Source organism: Pan troglodytes, chromosome 3 (assembly GCF_028858775.2).
Source record: "Pan troglodytes isolate AG18354 chromosome 3, NHGRI_mPanTro3-v2.0_pri, whole genome shotgun sequence".
In the NCBI taxonomy this organism is placed as follows: Eukaryota; Metazoa; Chordata; class Mammalia; order Primates; family Hominidae; genus Pan; species Pan troglodytes.
In genome coordinates, this window is record NC_072401.2 from 114,188,287 (window position 1) to 114,209,109 (window position 20,823).

General features: G+C 41.3%; 1 protein-coding gene across 2 annotated transcripts in view; it reads left to right on the forward strand.

Moving 5' to 3' along the window:
- The window catches only part of ANK2 (ankyrin 2), a 684,795-nt gene that overhangs the window by 16,593 nt on the left and 647,379 nt on the right, over window positions 1–20,823 (forward strand). The window lies entirely within an intron of this gene.

The following is a 20,823-nucleotide window of genomic DNA, read 5'->3' on the forward strand; positions in this document are numbered from 1 at the left end:
CTTGAATATGTGTATTTGGCCATGATCATTGCTTAGGGAGCTGTGAGTGATGAGAAGGATATTTTAAGTTACAGATTCACAGGTCATTTCTTGATTAGGGTTTGGGCTGAAAACAGAACCCTTTGAGCAGAAGATTGGCACTTCTGTATCACATATGACAGAAGCAGATCCCTTGAAGATGTACCCAAATTTAGAAAATTGGAGATGGAAGAGCAGTCAAACAAGAAGCCTAAGAAGAATCAGTCATGCTCCTTGAGAATAGCATTGCGTAGCCTGAAGAAATTGGAGGAAACACGAAGACCTGGGTGATTGTTAAGTGCTACATCTGGAATTTATTTTTCCTTTTAATGAAATTAAGCAAACATTCTTTTGTTTTACCTGAGCAGGTCTAAAAACAGTTTCATTCTTTTCAATGCTTTATTTCACTAGACTAATATACAAGTTATTTATCTTAACCGTTTTCCTTTATAATGAATGGTATCTTGCCAGGCACTCGGTATTAAAAGCCAGACTCTTGGAAATGTGGTTCTTCAAATCCATTAACCTTTATTCTACTCTTATCATAATAAATGTAGAAGCAGCGTGTCATTTTTCTGCAGTGTATTATCTAATATATATTGGGCTTGTGTGACCTTTTTTTTCTGATTGTCCTAAAAGATGCGCTTATTAAACTATTTTCCTACAAGTTTTATGAATACTGAATTTCTCTTCTGCTATCTGTCTGCACTTTAACTTCATAAGGTTATTTTGCCTTAGTTCATTTTGGAATTGAGCAAATCAAATAAACTCTTTCTGAGACTGCCCAATGTAATGAATGATAGATAATAGTGAACATGAAGGAAAATGATAGATGCATGGTACTGTGATATTCCTTAAATTGTGTGAGCTTGTAGATTTCAGAGTAATAGACATATTTAATACAAATTATAAGGACTAATCACTTCATAATGCCAGTTTATAAGGAAAAATGTTTATTTTATGAATTTATACCACTGAGCTAAACATAATATCTAACAAGCCAATATGCTTTAGTGCTATTACCTATCCAAGATAGTTACCAAGTATTTGTATAGCTTTGCTGGAAGTGCTTAGACAGTTTTTTAGACAACAATGAATATTTACTTTAAAATATATATATATTTATAAATATAAAAAGCTAAAATGTACAAAAGTACCAGGGCTATTGACTAAATCAGACTTCTAATTGGATAAGAGACCTTGTATGCCAACTTAGAAAATCTTATCTCTCTTTCTGATAAAAACTTGGATGATTATATAGCTGACTTAGTTCTTTCATCTGACAGTACAAAATGTTTTATGCATGAATGCCTCTTTTATAGACACCTTCTTCAGTTATAAAAGAGAACCAGGAACGCACATCCACTTCTAAACATTTGCATTCTCACATATTCTTGCCTTCTTCCTTCCTGTTTCAGCAGAAGAATTATCCTGACCTTGATCACATTCTCTCCTGCCTATTCTAGGACTTTCCTCTGTTTAGAAGGTGTTGTTGTTTTCCGCAATTCTTTTGTCTTCACTAGTTATAGAGAATGGGGCGAGGCTGAGCCTGACAGTGAGGTTAAAGAAACCCAGTTGATGGGGAGACAAGGATGCTTTAGTTAAGTATTTAGTAAGTGGATAGCCCTCATCCTATTAGACTTGTTAATTGTTTTTGTTTTTCGGACAGTCTTGCTCTGTCGCCCAAGCTGGAGTGCAGTGATGTGATCTTGGCTCACTGCAACCTCTGCCTCCCAGGTTCAAGCAAATTTCCTGCCTCAGCCTCCTGAGTAGCTGGGATTACAGGCACCCACCACCACGTTAACTAATGTTTTTATTTTTCATAGAGACATGGTTTCACCATGTTGGCCAGGCTGGTCTTGAACTCCTGACCTCAGGTAATCTGCCTGCCTCAGCCTTCCAAAGTGCTGGCATTATAGGCGTGAGCCACTGGGCCTGGCCTACTTCTTGGCAGTTTTTATTTATTTTTTATTTTTATTTTTGAGATGGAGTTTCACTCTTGTTGCCCAGGCTGGAATGCAATGGTGCAATCTCGGCTCACTGCAACCTCCGCCTCCCAGGTTCAAGTGATTCATCTGCCTCAGCTTCCCAAGTGGCTGGGATTACAGGCATGTGCCACCACACCTGGCTAGTTTTGTATTTTTAGTAGAGACAGGGTTTCTCCATGTTGGTCAGGCTGGTCTTGAACTCCTGACCTCAGGTGATCTGCCCACCTCGGCCTCCCAAAGTACTGGGATTACAGGCATGAGCCACTGCACCCGGTCGCATGAGCCACCGCTCCCGGTCAGCAGTTTTTATTCTGTTGACCATTTCCTCCTTCCTGAAGCTCTTCTCATTAGGACTATAGATTACCATTCATATATTCAACATCTGAAATAAAGATGCTTATACTAACTGAGCTGTGTGTGCGTCAAGCTCTGTGACAAATTCTTTACATGTATTATTTCATCCTCCCATCCATTTGATGAGATAGGACAATAATCACTCTAATTTAAAGAAACCAGGCTTAGTAGTTTGCTGAAGATCATGCAGTCAAGGAAATGGTAGAGAAAGGGGTTCATGTCCACATGTGTTAGTTATCAAAGCTTGTGTCCTTAAACAGTGCATGTAATACCACCTCCTCATGCCAGGTATCATGTTGGGGCCTGGAAGTACGGAGGTGAAAACACCTCAAATACAGAGGGGAAAACACTTAGTACTCAGGGAACTATGATACAGTGGAAAAACCAACTAAGCAGATAGAATGTGATGATTTCAATAAAGAAGGTATAATTCGGCCGGGCACGGTGGCTCAATCCTGTAATCCCAGCACTTTGGGAGGCCGAGGCGGGTGGATCACGAGGTCAGGAGATCGAGACCATCCTGGCTAACACAGTGAAACCCCGTCTCTACTAAATATACAAAAAATTAGCCAGGCGTTGTGGCGGGCGCCTGTAGTCCCAGCTACTCGGGAGGCTGAGGCAGGAGAATGGCGTGAACCCAGGGGGCGGAGCTTGCCGTGAGCTGAGATCGCGCGATTACACTCCAGCCTGGGCGACAGAGCGAGACTCCGTCTCAAAAAAAAAAAAAAAAAAAAAAAGAAGAAGAAGGTATAATTCAAAGCAGTAGAGGCCTCTGCTTGGGGACTTCAGCAAAGGCTTCAAACAGAAGCTGGTGCTTGAAGGAAGAGTAAGTGCTTGCAACCTAAGATGGAAAGGGAATATCAGAGGAAACAGGAATTGCAAAGGCTTGGAAGTAGAAAGCATACGGCATTTTAGGCATTTTAGGGAGTTATCAGAAGTTCTGAATGGCTGGAGCACAGTTTTGGGGGAGGTGGCAGGATATGAGACTGGTGAGTTAGTCAACAGCCGGATCCTAAAGAGCTGTACTTATTATCATGACTTATTCATGGTTTTCCTACCAGTGTTCTTTATCATTCTCCTCCATCACTTCCTCTTCCTTCACTTGTTCTTTAAACATTAATGTCAACCAGGGTTCTACTTTCCATCTCTGATTTTCATCTCACATATTTATATTTCTTCCCAGACCAATTGTCCACTCCTGTAGCTTCCATTACTACCATATGTTGATGTCTCCTCAACAGCATCTTTAGTGCAAACCCCTCTGTTGACCTGGTACTTTCATCTGACTTCCATAAATCTCTTCCTTTATGTCTTGTGGGTCCTTCAAACATTACATGTCTATAAAAGTCTCACTATTTGGTGCCTACCCTCGAGTGCTGTTTTTGGTTTCTTTTCCTCTCTCCATCTTTTCTCCAATCTTACTTTTTCTGTCCAAGTTCAGGACCACATTGGGTCTTATATGGACTATATTATAATAGTGTCCTAATTGGTCTCACTCTCTGCAGTCTCTCCCATTTACAAACTCTCTTGTATACAATACATCTGATCCTGTCACTTCCTAATGGAATCAGTTTTAAATTTCCCTAATTGCTACACTATGAGGTATTGAGTGTAGAACAATGCCTGTCATATTGCCTGAAATATAACAGGTGCTCAATGAATAATTTAATCTTTTAAAATTGAAATTAAAGTCTTACATGTGTGGACAAGATAGAAGGAAAACATAGAGTTTGGTTTTATAATGTGCTTTTAATAATTAAGGTATTTCAAAGCACTTGACTGTGTAACGTATAACTCAAATATTTCTTGCCTAGAGATTGTGTTGGCAAATGGAAAAGTCATTATGCATTAAAAAGAAACCTTACATTGGCCATGACTATTAGAGGACCATCAAGGGAATAATGGTTCCATGATTTAGAAGTTTTGCCTAGCTGTTGTTTTTTTTGAAAAGTACTATGGAATGATCTCAGTATTTAGGAAAATCCTCCACTCCATCCCCACCAGCATCTATTGGCTTCTTTTATTCTCTTGCTGCAGAGAAAATATAATCCCGGAATCCCCAAGGTTCAGAAGCCCATGTTTGCCAGCTACTCTCAGGGTTGTGTACATGAAAGGTAGGAGAGAGGAAGGATGCTGAAGAAGGGGAGGGACAGAGATGGAGGATTCCTTTGTGTTTCTTGGAAGGGGGGTTGCTATTGTGATGAAGATAATGGAGGCTCCTTTATCATCTTGGAGCTGATTAAAAGTTTGGCTGCCCTAGCCGGGCACGGTAGCTCACACCTGTAATCCCAGCACTTTGGGAGGCCAAGGCAGGTGGATCACTGGAGGTCAGGAGTTCAAGACCAGCCTAGCCAACATAGTGAAACCCTGTCTCTACTAAAAATACAAAAAAATTAGTGAGATGTGGTGGCATATGCCTGTAGTCCTAGCTACTTGGGAGGCTAAGGCAGGAAAATTGTTTGAACCCAGGAGGTGGAGGTTGCAGTGAGCTGAGATTGCACCATTGCACTCCACCCTGGGTGACAGAGCGAGACCCCATCTCAAAAAAAAAAAAAAAAAAAAAAAGAGTTTGGCTACCCTGAAGACTTAGGCATTGTCTCTACACGCCTGGAAAAGGTCTGAGCTTCCAATTTGGAGTGTGGGAGAAGCAGAAAGTAAAGGAAATGATTCTAAAGTTATTGCTCTTTTCAAAAGGGAAAATAATAATGAAATTGTGAATCCTGAAATGAAAGTGCCAGGATTTATTGTGTCTAGCCAGGAACTCATATGCAGGTGTGATGAAAATGGCATCATAAGCATTGGTAGAAAAGATATCAAAAGCAATTCATTGTTTGAGTAAGTGAGTCACCTCGGATCACACTAATCCAAACTCATGGCATCTGGAGGAATCTTTAAAAGTGAGTTTCTTCTAGAGGAGAGGTGCAGGCATCAGAGAGGTAATTTGCATATCTCACAAGCATTATTATCAGACTTCATTTGTTATCCTTCTAAAATTTAATAGGAAAATATGTAACCTCATAAAAGGTTTTATTTTGTTAACCGTATTAAACATCCACAGGCTTTTGACTCTGCAGTCACATTATTCGAGCCATTTCTAAACAGCTGTCCGCATTTGCTATGTTCTAAATTGTTTCAAGGCAGGCAGAGACAGCTCCAGCCAAGATAGTTTGCAATTTATCTTGTGTTTGTATTTTCAACTTTCTTTCAATTCATCCTTACCTCTAGCCCCCAAAGCATACGAATTTGGACCACCTAACAGTATCTCCTTGTCTCACTAACTCTCTCTCTGCAAATGATAAAGCTGTGCTCCAGAGTCACAGCTCTTTGATGCAAGATCCTGCCTAAAACACACACAGGCACACATACCCCCATACACGAGTGCTCACATGCACATAACACACACACCTTTAGGGTGTTTCCACTAACTGTGGCTTAAATCATAAGTACATTCACTGTTTACCTAACAGGAGGCCAGAAGTTGTTAGTCCCAGGATTGTTGGCTCAGTGGCTCAATAGTGTCATCGATGATTGAACCTTCTCTGATCCTTCTACTTTGCCATCCTCAGGTGATAGCAGTGTCATCCCTTCTGGTCATGAGATGGCTGCCACAGTTCCAAAAATCACATCTTCATGTAATGGTGTCCAAAGCAGAAAGCAAGGTTGGAGGAAGGTGTCAGGTGGTGGCAAAAGGTCTTTCTTATGAGAGAGGTAAATCTTTCTTAGTAGCCATCTTGCAGACACTTCCTTTCTTCTAATTATTAGAACTGGGTCATGTGCTTACTCCTAGAAAAGGCCATGTGCTTACCCCTAGAAAAGGCCATGTATGATGGCTTATGCCTGTAGTCCCATCTACTTGGGAAGCTGAGGCAGGAGGATCGCTTGAGCCCAGGAGTTTGAGGCTGCAGTGAGCCATGATCACGCCACTGCACTCCAGCCTGGGTGACAGAGACCCTGTGTCAAGAAAAGAAAAAGGAAAAGAAAAAAAAAGAGAAAAAAGTTCTCTAGAAATGAAGGAAAGAATGCCATGTATTGAGGCTGGGCTCATTGCCATCCAACGAAACTAAGTTTTGGTTGGGAGACATTGGAGAAATATGTAGCCGGTCAACAACTTCTGATACACCTACACAGCTGGAACTAGATTGAATCATAGATCTCACGAACCTGGAATTAAGTTACTGGTTACTTGCTCCTGTTTACTGAATCTTATGTTTAGTTTCATTACTGCAGTGGAAGGGAGGAAAAGTAGTTTTCAAGTTCTTTTCCTTGAACTCCTTGCTTCAAGTGATCCTCCCACTTTAGCCTCCTGAGTAGCTAGGATTATGGGTGCAAGCCACCACACCTGGCTCCTCAAGATTTTTTTTTGTGGGGGAAGGGGGGTGGGCAGGACAGACTCACTCTGTCACCCAGGCTGGAGTGCAGTGGCGCGATCTCGGCGCACTGCAACCTCCGCCTCCCGGGTTCAAGCAATTCTCCTGCCTCAGCCTCCTGAGTAGCTGGGATTACAGGTGACCACCACCATGCCCGGCTAATTTTTGTATTTTTAGTAGAGATGGGGTTTCACCATATTGGCCAGGCTGGTCTTGAACTCCTGACCTCAGGTGATCCTCCCTCTTCGGCCTCCCAAAGTGCTGGGATTACAGGCATGAGACACCGCCCCCGGCAAGATCTTTTTTTAATTAGCTGTCTCATCAAGGACTTGATATAAATTTCCTGGTTAATGTTTTTATGGTGATCAAAAGCATTGCCACCTAAGAGCATTTCTTTAGAACCTAACAACAAAGGTCACAGTTAGATGATGATCACAGGAACAAACAAATATGGTTCTTGACAACTAATGAGAATGTGCTTTGACGGAATTTATTCTTTAGTTGATATGATATATGCATTACATTACTAAAACTATACTGTGTTTACATTTTAAAATATCAGTAAAGACAAGGATTATAATTTTAGACCCTAAAACATTGAAGGGAATCTGTTAGACATGCTCTGTATCATAATTCCTACAATAACTGTTCTCTCATCTTTTCAGTTTGAGTACTAATGCTAATACAGGAAAAATCTTTTTTTTTTTTTTTTGGAGACAGAGTGTCGCTCTGTCACCCAGGCTGGAGTGCAGTGGTGCGATCTCAGCTTACTGCAGCCTCTGCCTCCCGGGTTCAAGTGAGTCTCGTGCCTCAGCCTTCAGAGTAGCTGGGACTGCAGGCGCATGCCACCATGCCCGGTTAATTTTTGTATTTTTTGTAGAGACAGTGTCTCACCATGTTGGCTAGGCTGGTCTTGAACTCCTGACCTCAGGTGATCCGCCGCCCTCGGCCTCTCAAAGTGCTGGGATTAAAGGCGTGAGCCACCATGCCCGGCCAGAAAAATCTTGAAAATGTGAGATTATTGATTCATTTGACAAATATATTTTGGATGCCTAATATGTGTTAGGCAGGTTAAAAGTTTTAGGAATGCAACAGTGACAAAAACAAAATCCTGGCCCTCATGGAGTTTACATTCTAGTAAAAGAAAGGAAGAAAATAAAGATATAAATATATAGACACACACACATACACGCACACACACACACACACACACACACCACACACCATCCCATACCCATTAGAATGGCTACTATCAAAACAAAACAAAACAACCCAGAAAGTTACAAGTGTTGGAAAGGACATGGAGAAACTGGAACCCTTGTGTGCTACTGATGGGAATAAATAATCGTTTAGCCACTGTGGAAAACATTATGAATGTTCTTTAGAAATTAAAAATAGAGCTGCTCTATGATCTAGCAATCCCACTTCTAGAGGGATAAATATACTTCTGGGTATATACACAGCAGAATTGAAAACAGGGTCTCAAGGAGATATTTGTCCACTCATGTTCACAGCAGCATTATAGTCAAAAAGTAGAAGCAAGACAAACGTCAGAAGAATGGATACACGAAATGTGGGATATACATACAGTGGAATATTCTTCAGCCTTAAAAAGGAAACACATTCAGCCGGGTGCCGTGGCTCACGCCTGTAATCCCAGCACTTTGGGAGGCTGAGGCGGGTGGATTGTCTGAGCTCAGGAGTTCAAGACCAGCCTGGGCAACAAGGTGAAACCCTGTCTCTACTAAAATACAAAAAAAATTAGTTGGGCATGGTGGCGGGTGCCTGTAGTCCCAGCTACTCGGGAGGCTGAGGCAGGAGAATTGCTTGAACCCAGGAGGTGGAGGTTGCAGTGAGCCGAGATTGCGCCACTGCACTCCAGCCTGGGCAACAGAGCAAGACTCTGTCTCCAGACAAAAAAAAAAAAAAAAAACAGGAAACAAATTCTAACACATGCTACAACATGGATGAGCCTTAAAGACACAGTCTTTTTTTTTTTTTTTTTTTTTTTTTGAGACAGAGCCTTGCTGTGTCACCCAGGCTGGAGTGCAGTGGCGCCATCTCGGCTCACTGCAACCTCTGCCTCCCGGGTTCACGCGATTCTCCTGCCTCAGCCTCCCGAGTAGCTGGGACTACAGATGCGAGTCACCATGCCCGGCTGTTTTTGTATTTTTAGTAGAAACAGGGTTTCACCATGTTGGCTAGGCTGGTCTTGAACTCCTGACCTCAAGTGATCCTCCCGCCTCAGCCTCCCAAAGTGCTGGGATTACAGGCGTAAACCACTGCACCTGGCCAAAGACATTGTCCTAAGTTAAATAAGCCAACCACGATTCCAAATATATAAGGTACCTAGAGTAGTCAAATATACAGAGGCAGAAAGTAGAATAGTGGTAGCCAAGGGCTGGAGGCTGGGGGAATGGGAAGTTGTTGTTTAATGGGTACAGAGTTTCGTTTTGCAAGATGAAAAGAGTTCTCCAAGATTGGTTGCACAACAATGTAAATGTGAAAATGGCAAATTTTATGTTACATGATTTTATCCAATTAAAAAATATAAATAAATAATAAAAATTTAAAATATCAGGTAGTAAGAAGGATTATGAAGAAGATAAAACAAGGTAGGTGCACAGAGCGCTTGGGGTGGGGTGGGTAGATTTATATTTGGTGGTCAGAGAACACTTCCCTGATAAGTGACAGTCAAGCAGAGATCTGAAGTCTGTGAAGGAGGAAGCACACATCTGGGGAAAGAGCATTTCAGCAGATGTTAAAGCAAATGCCAGTGGTAAAAAGTGGAACCAGTTTGGTGTGTTCTAGGAATAGGAAGAGAGCCAGTTGTAGCTCAAACATGATAGGAGAGGAGAGTGGTGGAATAAGGTCTCAGAGAGGTGGTGATGGACAGATCATGTTTCGAGTTATGCCTGAGTATGTATAAAGGCATCCTGGTATGAATAAAATGTAGGTATTATATTTCTCTGTAATTGTAGACATAGTGTCTGTTTGTTTGAAGGCAGATGATTCTGTTGACTTACCTCAGACATATTTTCACTCTCTGTACCTCTCTAAGTTAGATGAACATTCGTATTGGAGATAGAGTCTCCAAGCTGTATTCAGTATTATTCTTCTTCCCACCCCCACCTTGCCATTTTTCTAAGGGAATAGATTTCCAAAATTTTCAAGTTGCAGAATGAATGCTGTATTTATAGTTCAGAGCTAAAATTTAAGCTTATTTTAAGAATTCTCTTATTGCGGGAGGCCGAGGCGGGCAGATCACAAGGTCAGGAGATCGAGACCATCCTGGCTAACACAGTGAAACCCCATCTCTACTAAAAATACAAAAAATTAGCCGGGTGTAGTGGTGGGCGCCTGTAGTCCCAGCTACTCGGGAGGCTGAGGCAGGAGAATGGCGTGAACCTGGGAGGCGGAGCTTGCAGTGAGCTGAGATCACCGCCACTGCACTCCAGCCTGGGTGACAGAGGGAGACTCTGTCTCAAAAAAAAAAAAAAAAAAGAATTCTCCTATTGCAAAAGTAAGTTTAAAAGGTATGGAAATCAAAGTAAAACTTTTAATTTCAGAATTATCAATAATTTATTGGAAAATACATAATAAAATGTTCAGTGTTTATAAATATGTATCCATAGCTTACTATGAACTTTATATGTAAAATTATATAATACATATATAATTCAGAGACTAGCTGTAGTATGCAGAATAGTTATGGTTAAAATACTATGTTCTGTGTTGTTTAACTCAAATTTTTATATGGAACTAGAGAAAAGTCCTCTCTTAATTATGGCATTAAATGTGTGATATTGGAGAGAACATAAGATTTAGCCAGCAGAGATCAGGTTCAAATACACCGAATATTATTGACTAGATGTATAGCCTTTGGAAAGTTATAAATCCTCTCTGAGCCTCAGTTTCATCACTTGAAAATAATATCACAGATTATGGTTGCTGTAAGGATTGAAATATTGTAAATAAAGCATATGGTATACATCCAAGTAATTTTTATAAAATTACAAATTAAACAACCTAATATTACACCTTAAAGAACTAGAAAAAGAACAAATTAAGCCCAAAGTTAGTAGAAGGAAGGAAATTTATTATTTTTAAATTTAAATTTAAAATTATTATTAGACTAGAAATAAATAAATAAAACTAGAAAGATAAAAAAGATCAATGAAACCAAGGGTTGGTTTTTTGAAAAGATAAACAAAATCTACAAACCTTTAGTGAGACTAGGAAAAAATAGAGGATACCCAAATAAAATCAGAATGAAAGAGAAGACATTACAATTGATACCATAGAAATACAAAGGATTGGCTGGGCGCCTGTAATCCTGTAATCAGGCCTGTAACCCCAGCACGTTGGGAGGCTGAGGTGGGCAGATCACCTGAGGTCGGGAGTTTGAGATCAGCCTGACCAACATGGAGAAACCCTGTCTCTACTAAAAATACAAAAAATTAGCTGGGCATAGTGGGGCATGCCTCTAATCCCAGCTACTCAGGAGGCTGAGGCAGAATTGCTTGCACGCGGGAGGCGGACGTTGCGGTGAGCCGAGATCGCGCCATTGCACTCCAGCCTGGGCAACAAGAGCGAAACTCTGTCTCAAAAGAAAACAAAAAGAAAAAAAACACAAAGAATTGGCCGGGTGCGGTGGCTCATGCCTGCAATCCCAGCACTTTGGGAGGCCAAGGAAGGCGGATCACAAGGTCAGGAGTTCAAGAGCAGCCTGTCCAATATGGTGAAACCCCGTCTCTACTAAAAATACAAAAATTAGCTGGGCATGGTGGCAGGCGACTGTAGTCCCAGCTGCTCGGGAGGCTGAGGCAGGAGTATCGCTTGAACCCGGGAGGCAGAGATTGCAGTGAGCCGAGATCGCGCCACTGCACTCCAGCCTGGGCGACAGAGCGAGACTCTGTCTCAAAAAAAAAAAAAAAAAAAAAAAAAAAAAGAAAAGAAAAGAAAAGAAAGAAATACAAAGGATCTTGTGAAACTACAATGGACAATTATAGATCAACAAATTTGAACCTAGAAACAAATTTGATAACCGAGAAGAAATTGATACATTCTTAGACACACACAATCTACTAAGACTGAATCATGAAAAAATTTGAGGCTGGCACAGTGGCTCACCCTTGTAATCCCAGCACTTTGGGAAGCTAAGGTAGGATGATCGCTTGAGACCAGGAGTTCAAGACCAGCCTGGGCAAAATGGCAAAACCCTGTCTCTACTAAAAATACAAAAAATTAGCCAGGCGTGGTGACTTGCTCCTGTGGTCTCAGCTACTCTGAAGGTTGAGGTGAGAGGGTCACCTGAGCCCCGGGGGGTTGAGGCTGCAGTCAGCTGGACTCCAGTCTGGGTGACAGAGCAAAATTGTCTCCAAAAAATAAATAAATAAATAAAAAGTAAAAAATACATACATGTATATACACAGAAAATTTGAGCAGATTGATAATGAGTAAGGAGATTGAATCAATAAAAATTTTAAAATAACAACTGTTGGTGAGGATGTAAAGATGTAGTGAAAAACCCTTGATTGGGTGTGGTGGCTCAAGCCTGTAATCCTGGCACTTTTTTGGCACACACCTGTGGTCCCAGCTACTCCAGAGGCTGAGATGGTAGGTCTACATCAGCCCAGGAGTTGGAGATCAACCTGGGCAATATAGTGGGACCCCATTTCTACAAAAAATTTAAAAATTAGCCAGGCATGGTGGCACATGCATATGGTGCTTAGGGGATGAGGCGGGAGGATAGCTTGAGTTCCAATGCCAAGGCCGCAGTGAGGCATGTTTGCCCCACTACACTCCAGCCTGGGTGACAAAGGGAGATCTCTCTCAAAACAAACAAACAAACAAACAAACAAACAAACAGGAACCTAGTAAATGGTTGGGATGTAAATTAGTACAGTCATTATGGAAAACAATATGAAGTTTTCTGAAAAAAATTAAAAATAAAACTACCATATGATGTGTCAATTTCACTCTTGGATATATATCCAAAGAAAATGAAATCAGTATGGTGAAGTTATAGATGCATGCCTATGTTCATTGCAGCATTATTCACAATAGCCAAGGTATGGAAGCAATTTAAGTGTCCATCAGTGGATGATTAGATACAGAAAATCTGGGCCGGACACGATAGCTCAGGCCTATAATCCCAGCACTTTGGGAGGCCCAGGCAGGTGGATCACCTGAGGTCAGGAGTTCGAGACCAACATGGCAAAACCCTGTCTCTACTAAAAAATACAAAAATTATCCGGGCATGGTGGTGCATGCCTGTAGTCCCAGCTACTTGGGAGGCTGAGGCAGGAGAGTCACTTGAACCCGGGAGGCGGAGGTTGCAGGCAGCCAAGATCACACCACTGCACTCCAGCCTGGGTGACAGAGAGAGACTCTGTCTCAAAAAAAAAAAAAAAAAAAAAAGAAAGAAAGAAAAGAAAAGAAAATAAAATCTGGTATATATGCACAACAGAATACTACTCAGCCTTTAAAAAAGAAGGAAATCCTGTCATTTGCAGTAATACAAATGAACTTAGAGGATACTATGTTAAATGAAATAAGCCAGGCACAGAAAAACAAACACTATATGATCTCACTTATATGAAATCTAAAAAGTCAAAAACATAGAAGCAAAGAGTAGAATGTTAGTTATCAGGGGTAGGGGTTGGCAGAGAGGGCAAGGATTGGGAAGATGTTAGACAAAGGACATGAAATTTAAGAAGACTAAGCCTGGCCAATATGGTGAAACCCTGTCTCTACTAAATATGCAAAAATTAGCCAGGTGTGGTTGTGCGTACCTGTAATCCCAGCTACCTGGGTGGCTGAAGCACGAGAATCGCTTGAATCAGGGAGGCAAAGGTTGCATGAGCTGAGATCGCACCACTGCACTCCAGCCTGGGCAACAGAGTGAGATTCTGTCTCAAAAAAAAAAAAAGAAAGAAAGAAAAGAAAGAAGAGAATACATTCAGGAGACCTATTGATCATCATGGTGAATACAGTTAATAACAATATATTGTACATTTGAAAATTGCTGGCCAGGCGCAGTGGCTCACGCCTGTAATCCCAGCACTTTGGGAGGTCGAGATGGCAGATTGCCTGAGGTCAGGAGTTCAAGACCAGCCTGGCCAACATGGTGAAACCCTGTCTCTACTAAAAATACAAAAAATTAGCTGGGTGTGGTGGTGGGCACCTGTAATCCCAGCTACTTCAGAGGCTGAGGCAGGAGAATCGCTTGAACCTGGGAGGTGGAGATTGCAGTGAGCCGAGATTGCACCATTGCACTCCGGCCTGGGCAACAAAGTGAGACTCCATCTCAAAAAAAAAAAAAAAAGAAAAGAAAGAAAAGAAAATTGCTAGAAAAGTAGATTTTAAGTGTTCTTACCACACACACACACAACAGGATAAATAGGCTGGGCACAGTGGCTCATGCCTGTAGACCCAGCACTCTGGGAGGCTGAGGTGGGAGGATTGTTTGAGATCAGGAATTCAAGACCAGCAGGGCAACATAGTGAGACACTGTCTCTAAAAAAAAAAAAAAAAGAGCAGGCGCGGTGGCTACGCCTGTAGTCCCAGCACTTTGGAAGGCCGAGGTGGGAGGATCATGAGGTCAAGAGATCTAGACCATTCCGGCCAACATGGTGAAACCCCGTCTCTACTAAAAATACAAAAAAAAATTAACTGGGAATGGTGGCCCGTGCCTGTGGACCCAGCTACTCAGGAGGCTGAGGCAGAAGAATCGCTTGAACCCAGGAGGTGGAGGTTGCAGTGGGCCGAGTTACACCACTGCACTCCAGTCTGACGACAGAGCAAGACTCTGTCTAAAAAAAAAAGGCTGAGTGGTGCACAACTGTAGTCCCAGCTACTTGGGAGACCAAGATGGGAGGATCGCTTGAGCCTGGGAGGTTGAGGTTGCAGTGAGCCATAGTTGCACCACTGCACTGTCTTCCAGCCTGGGCAAGAGCAAGATGTAGTCTCAAAAAAAAAAAAAAAAAAAAGATAAATATGTGAGGTAATGAATAAGTTAACTAACTTGATTTACGTATTTCACAGTATACACATATATCAAAACATCTTGTTTTACAACATAAATATGTACACTTTTTTCCATCAAAATAAGGAACTAGGCTGAGCGCAGTGGCTCATGCCTGTAATCCCAGCACTTTGGGAGGCTGAGGTGGGTAGATCTAGATCACTTGAGCTCAGGAGTTTGAGACCAGACTGAGCAACAAAATAAGACCCCAATCTCTACAGAAAATACAAAAATTGTGGGGTGTGTGTGCACATGCCTGTAGTCCCCAGCTATTTCAGAGGCTGTGAGGTGGGAGGATTGCTTGAGCCTGGGAGTTTGAAGCTGCAGTGAGCCATGATCGTGCCCCTGCACTACAACCTGGGCAACAGAGTGAGACCTTGTCTCAAAAAAAAAAAGTATATATAGTAACTAATATCTACATGTTTTGTATGCATGTAATACTCAAAGTGCAGAAGCAAGGTCTCACTATGTTTCCTGGGCTAGAGGAGTGCCTATGTGGCTGTTCACAGGCACAATCATTGCACACTACAGCCTTCAATTCCTGGGCTCAAGCCTTAGGTTCTCAAGTAGCTGGGACAACAGGTGTGCGCCACCATGCCTGGCTCAGGGATTTTCATAAATATTTCATATGTTGTGATATACAAGTACCAGCTCACAAGAGCCGATGGTTAAAATATCAGGAATTCTATAAGCTAGTTGACTCATGTTGGTGGCTTGAAATCAGGTAGGAAATTGGTAAGTGCTACAAAGCTACAGAGCTTTCTTATTCCTAGGCTGGTTAAACATTTACCAGCACACCACTGTGTGTATCAGCTCATTTTACTCTCACAATGACTATAAAATGGATACCATTATTATTCCTATTTTACAGATGTGGGAACTGACAGAGTAGGGATTTTTTTTTTTTTTTTCAAGAAACAGGGTCTGGCCCTGTTGCCCAGGCTGGAGTGCAGTGGCATGATCGTAGCTCACTGCAACCTGAAACTACTCAAACTACTGGGCCCAACCAATCCTGCTTCCCGAGTAGCTACAGGCACTACATTACCATACCCAGCTATTTACTTCTTGTTTTTTGTAGCAAGGGGAGTCTCCTTGTGTTGCCCAGGCTAGTCTCAAACTTCTGGCCTCAAGCAGTCCTTCCACCTTGGCCTCCTAAAGTGCTGAAATCACAGGCCTGTGCTCAGCCAGAGTAGGGATTTTTAATTGTAGCAGTCAGGTTCTTGAGTTCATGGTCATAAACTCTTTGCAATGTTGCTACTGATTGCTCCCAGAGAGGTGTTCTGTCCTTACAGTGTTTTCTACAAAACAGAATCTAGCCTCACAATTGAGTGTTGGGATGCACTTTTAGAAGTCATCTACTTGGGTCTTCACCAACACCAAACAATGTGGTCTACCCTGGACTAGAAAGAGCATGAATCTATGCTTCTAAATAACACTCAGTGTTTCAGGCTGGGCGTGGTGGCTCACGCCTATAATCTCAGCACTTTGGGAGGCTGAGGCGGGGGGATCGCAAGGTCGGGAGTTTGAGACCAGCCTGGCCAGCATGGTGAAACCCCGTCTCTACTAAAAATACAAAAAAAAAAGGGCCAGGCACGGTGGCTCACGCCTGTAATCCCAGCATTTTGGGAGGCTGAGGCCAGTAAATCACGAGGTCAGGAGTTCAAGACCAGCCTGGCCAAGATGGTGAAACCCCGTCTACTAAAAATACAAAAAATTAGCCAGGTGTGGTGGCGGGCACCTGTAATCCCAGCTAATCTGGAGGCTGAGGCAGAGAATTGCTTGAACCCGGCAGGCGGAGGTTGCAGTGAGCCAACATCCTGCCACTGCACTCCAGCATGGACGACAAAACGAGACTCGGCCTCAAAAATAATAATAATACATAAAAAAAAAAAAATAACACTGTTATTTATATCTCCCTGAGACTTGGATTCCTCCTATAAGTATAAATAATTGGGATATGATTATATATTAAGTGCCTCCCACATGTAAAATCCTAGTTTAACCAAAGCCTATCCAATTCTGCTTCTTTGTCCTGGTATTTGGAGGTCCAGTATCTGCTCCATATGTAGCCCATAGCTCTACTAGTGACAAAGCATTAGTTCACGAGTAATTTTACTCTAGTTATTTCATACATGTACACATTTTTAATAGAAATTATGTAAGTTTTATACTAATAACTTACCATGACTTTGCAAATTAGACTTCAAGCTTCTGCAGAAACTGTTTTTTTCACTGATACAGACCCAGCATCTAGCTCAAATTAAACATTTGTGGAATGAATTAAGGAAATTTTCTTCAATTCAATTTAACAATTCAACTTTGATTCAAATCAACAAGAATTAACACCATAGCTATAGGTTAAATATATTGCATAGAAAAGAAAAGGAAAAACTGAAGACAGAGACCAATTTTGTTTGTTTGTTTGTTTGTTTTTTGAGACGGAGTCTCACCTTGTCGCCCAGCCTGGAGTGCAATGATGTGATCTCAACTCACTGCAACCTCCGCCTCCTGGGTTCAAGCAATTCTCCTGCATCAGCCTCCCAAGTAGCTGGGAATACAGCCGCCCGCCACCACGCCTGGCTAATTTTTGTATTTTTAGTAGAGACGGGGTTTCACCATGTTGGCCAGGCTGGTCTCGAACTCCTGGCCTCAGGTGACCCACCCGCCTCGGCCTCCCAAAGTGCTGGGATTACAGGCGTGAGCCAACACATCCAGCTAACAGAGATTACTTATATGATGTGGTGTGTGTGTGTGTAAAATACATATTTGCATATATACATATATATATATGCATAGTATATCTGTGGAAGGAAACAGAAGGAATAGTAACATTGATTTCCATTAGAGATGAAAAGTGTGAATTCAATTTTAAGCCTACTCACAGTCTCTCCTTAAGAGAACAAGATGCCTACTTTCTAATCTTTTGGAGAAGGAACTGAGCTCCCTAGCTGGCTCACTGATGGGACTTGACAAGTGCTGAAAATATTATCTTTAGCTTGGTGAGTAGTGGGAGCATTTCTGCTATTCCCTCTTTCTAGTTAAATTCAGGGCCAAAATATATTCTTGGGATGGCTTAGAACCTTTCCTTTTCCTGTGTCCAGAGTCATTAATAGTCAAAAACTACTTATTGGAGAAAGTATACTGTGAGGATCCCTGTTAGGGGTGTATAAAATCAATGAAAGGCAAGTTGCCTGCTATCAAGTAGCTGGAATCCCCACGTTGGTGAGATAGAGGTGGGTTCCTCATCATTTTTCTTTCGGGATTTCAAGAAGTGGTTCTCTTGTATTCTTATGCCACATATAATAACAATTTATATCATTAAATGTTTTCGCATTATCAAAAGATGTTCATGCTTATTTTTAAAACAGAAATAAGAAGTAATACAGAGAAAAAGAAGAAGAGTCTTCCATTGTTTTACAACCCAAAAATAACCACCATTTTTGGGAGACATTTGTTTCCATTTTTACTTTCATAGTATTTTGTTGGTGTGTGTAGGAAGTAATCTGGGCGTTTTGCCCAGTTTGGTTTAATTTTTGTTTATTTGTGAAGTGTCTTAGATTGCATTACACTTATTAGATCATTACTGTTATTAGCTGTTCCTAATGATACATCATAATGTGATCTTATCAATCTAAAATTGAAGCAATAAAAAGTTCATTCCCTAGAGCAATTGCACATGTTGCCTCAATTATGAAGAAATGATACACACTGGAAATATAACTCTAACTTCAGTGAATTTAAAATTCTGGCCAAGTGAGGTGGCTCATGCCTATAATCCCAGCACTGTGGGAGGCTGAGGTGGGTGGATCCTTTGAGCCCAGGAGTTTGAGTCCAGCTTGGGCAACATAGTGAAACCCTGTTTCTACAAAAATTACTGAGGTGAGAGGGTCGCTTGAGCCTGGGAGGCAGAGGTTGCAGTGAGCTGAGATTGTGCCACTGCACTTCAGGCTGGGTGGCAGAGAGATACTCTGTCTCAAAAATAAATAAAATAAAATAAAATAAAATATAAAATTCCCTGGATGTGGTTCTTTAAGCATTTCTTCTCTGTGCACATTGCTTAAGTGTTAAATCAGACTGGGTTCCTTCATATCCCCCAATACATTGCAGCCTCTTCCACCTCCCCAATTTTGCTTATCTCTTCATCTTCCTGTCTCTACCTGTCAACATTCATCATCTTCAAGGACTGCCACCCATCTTCCCACAAGGGGGCTTTCCTTGTTACACTGATGTCAGTCACATGACACCAGTGAATCTCTCATTTCCCCAAACCACTGAAGTATTACCCTCTGTACCATTCATGGGGTATGTATATTCTATTTCTTTTTTTAAATTGTGGTAAAAAAAACATATAGAATTTATCAGCTTAACCATTTCTAAGTGTACAGTTCAGTAGTATTAGGTTTAATCACATTGTTCTGCAACTAATTTCTAGAAATTTTTCATCTTACAAAACTGAAACTGTGTACTCACTGAACAGCTCTCCATTTCCTCCTCATCCCAGCCCATGGTAACTACTGTTCTTTATATTTCTATGAATTTTTCTACATAGGTGACTCATATAAGTGGAATCATTCAGTATTTGTCTTTTTGTGATTGGTTTATTTTATATAGCCTGTTATATTTGTAGTCTACTTAGGTAGACTATAATTTACATAGTCTATGTTCCCAGAATCCTATTCTTTCTTTTAGGTTTCAGAATAGAAATAAAACCCATCTATGAAAGTGCCTTTCAATTAAATCACTATATCTTTATAATCCCTTGCCTAACTTCATAACCTAATAGCTGCTAAATTTATCTTAAATTTAAATTAAAAAACAGAACCAGGGCTGGGCGTGGTGGCTCATGCCTGTAATCCCAGCAGTTTGGGAGGCCTAGACGGGCAGATTGCCTGAGCTCAGGAGTTTGAGACCAGCCTGGGCAACATGGTGAAACCCCGTCTCTACTAATATACAAAAAATTAGCCAGACGTGGCAGCCTGCGCCTATATAGTCGCAGCTACTTGGGAGGCTGAGGCAGGAGAATTGCTTGAACCTGGGAGGTAGAGGTTGCTGTGAGCTGAGATTGCTCCACCGCACTCCAGCCTGGACAAGAGAGCAAGACTCCGTCTCAAAAAAAAAAAAAAAAAAAAAATAGAACCATAAAGTTTTAGAGAATTTAACAAATCAGTTCTTTAATATTACAGATGAGGAAATTGAGTCCAGAGAATCAGGTATACAGAAGCATGTGGCAGATCATTTTTCATTCCCCTTCACAATGGCAGATTTCAGACATCTGCCACTCAGGGAAGAGATTTTTTGTTAGAGAGGCATTTCCTTGCAATCACACTATTTCAGTAGGTGCTGCATGTGTGGTAAGGTTAATGCTCATTCTGCAAATCCTTTTTAGAGGTAACATTCGTGACTGTGTCATTTTTCTCCTAAACACTGGTTGGGGGGCTGTCATGTAGTGGGATTGCTTATGGCATCACTAGACCACTAGTCTTGGAGGAGCTCAGCTGAAGCTGGAGAGAAAAAGAATGGAAATGGAGAGAAAGAGAAATAGTGACAGTAATTCTCCCTTGAAGGAGCACAATTACATTGTTCTCATGACTGGTTTTGGTAGTGGTAAGTAGTGGTGGTGGTAGTGGTGGCTTTTTTTCAGAAAGTCCCTCTAGTGTTTTTAAGACCTTGGGTTCTGAAGTTGCAAGGTTTGAGTTCAAATTCGGGCTCTGAATCTTGCTCAGTGTGTGACTTTGGCCTGGTTACTTCCTCTCTAACTATCAGTTTCATTGTCTATAAATTGGGGATAATATGTTTAGCATATTGCTATGGTGAGAATTTATGCATACAAAGTGCTGGGCACATAGTAAATAGTTCATATTCACAAACATTAGTTATTTTTCATAACTAAAAGAAAAATGCTAACACTCTATAATGCTTGATTTAATAACATATTAGACTATTGTATGTCCAGGAAATATATAAGTTCTCTCTGTAAATCTGCTGCCTTTCATTGCAGCAAATCTTTGCATATACATGCACATAGAGCACATGGTTTGTATTTTATTTCTGTGAAATGTAAATATCC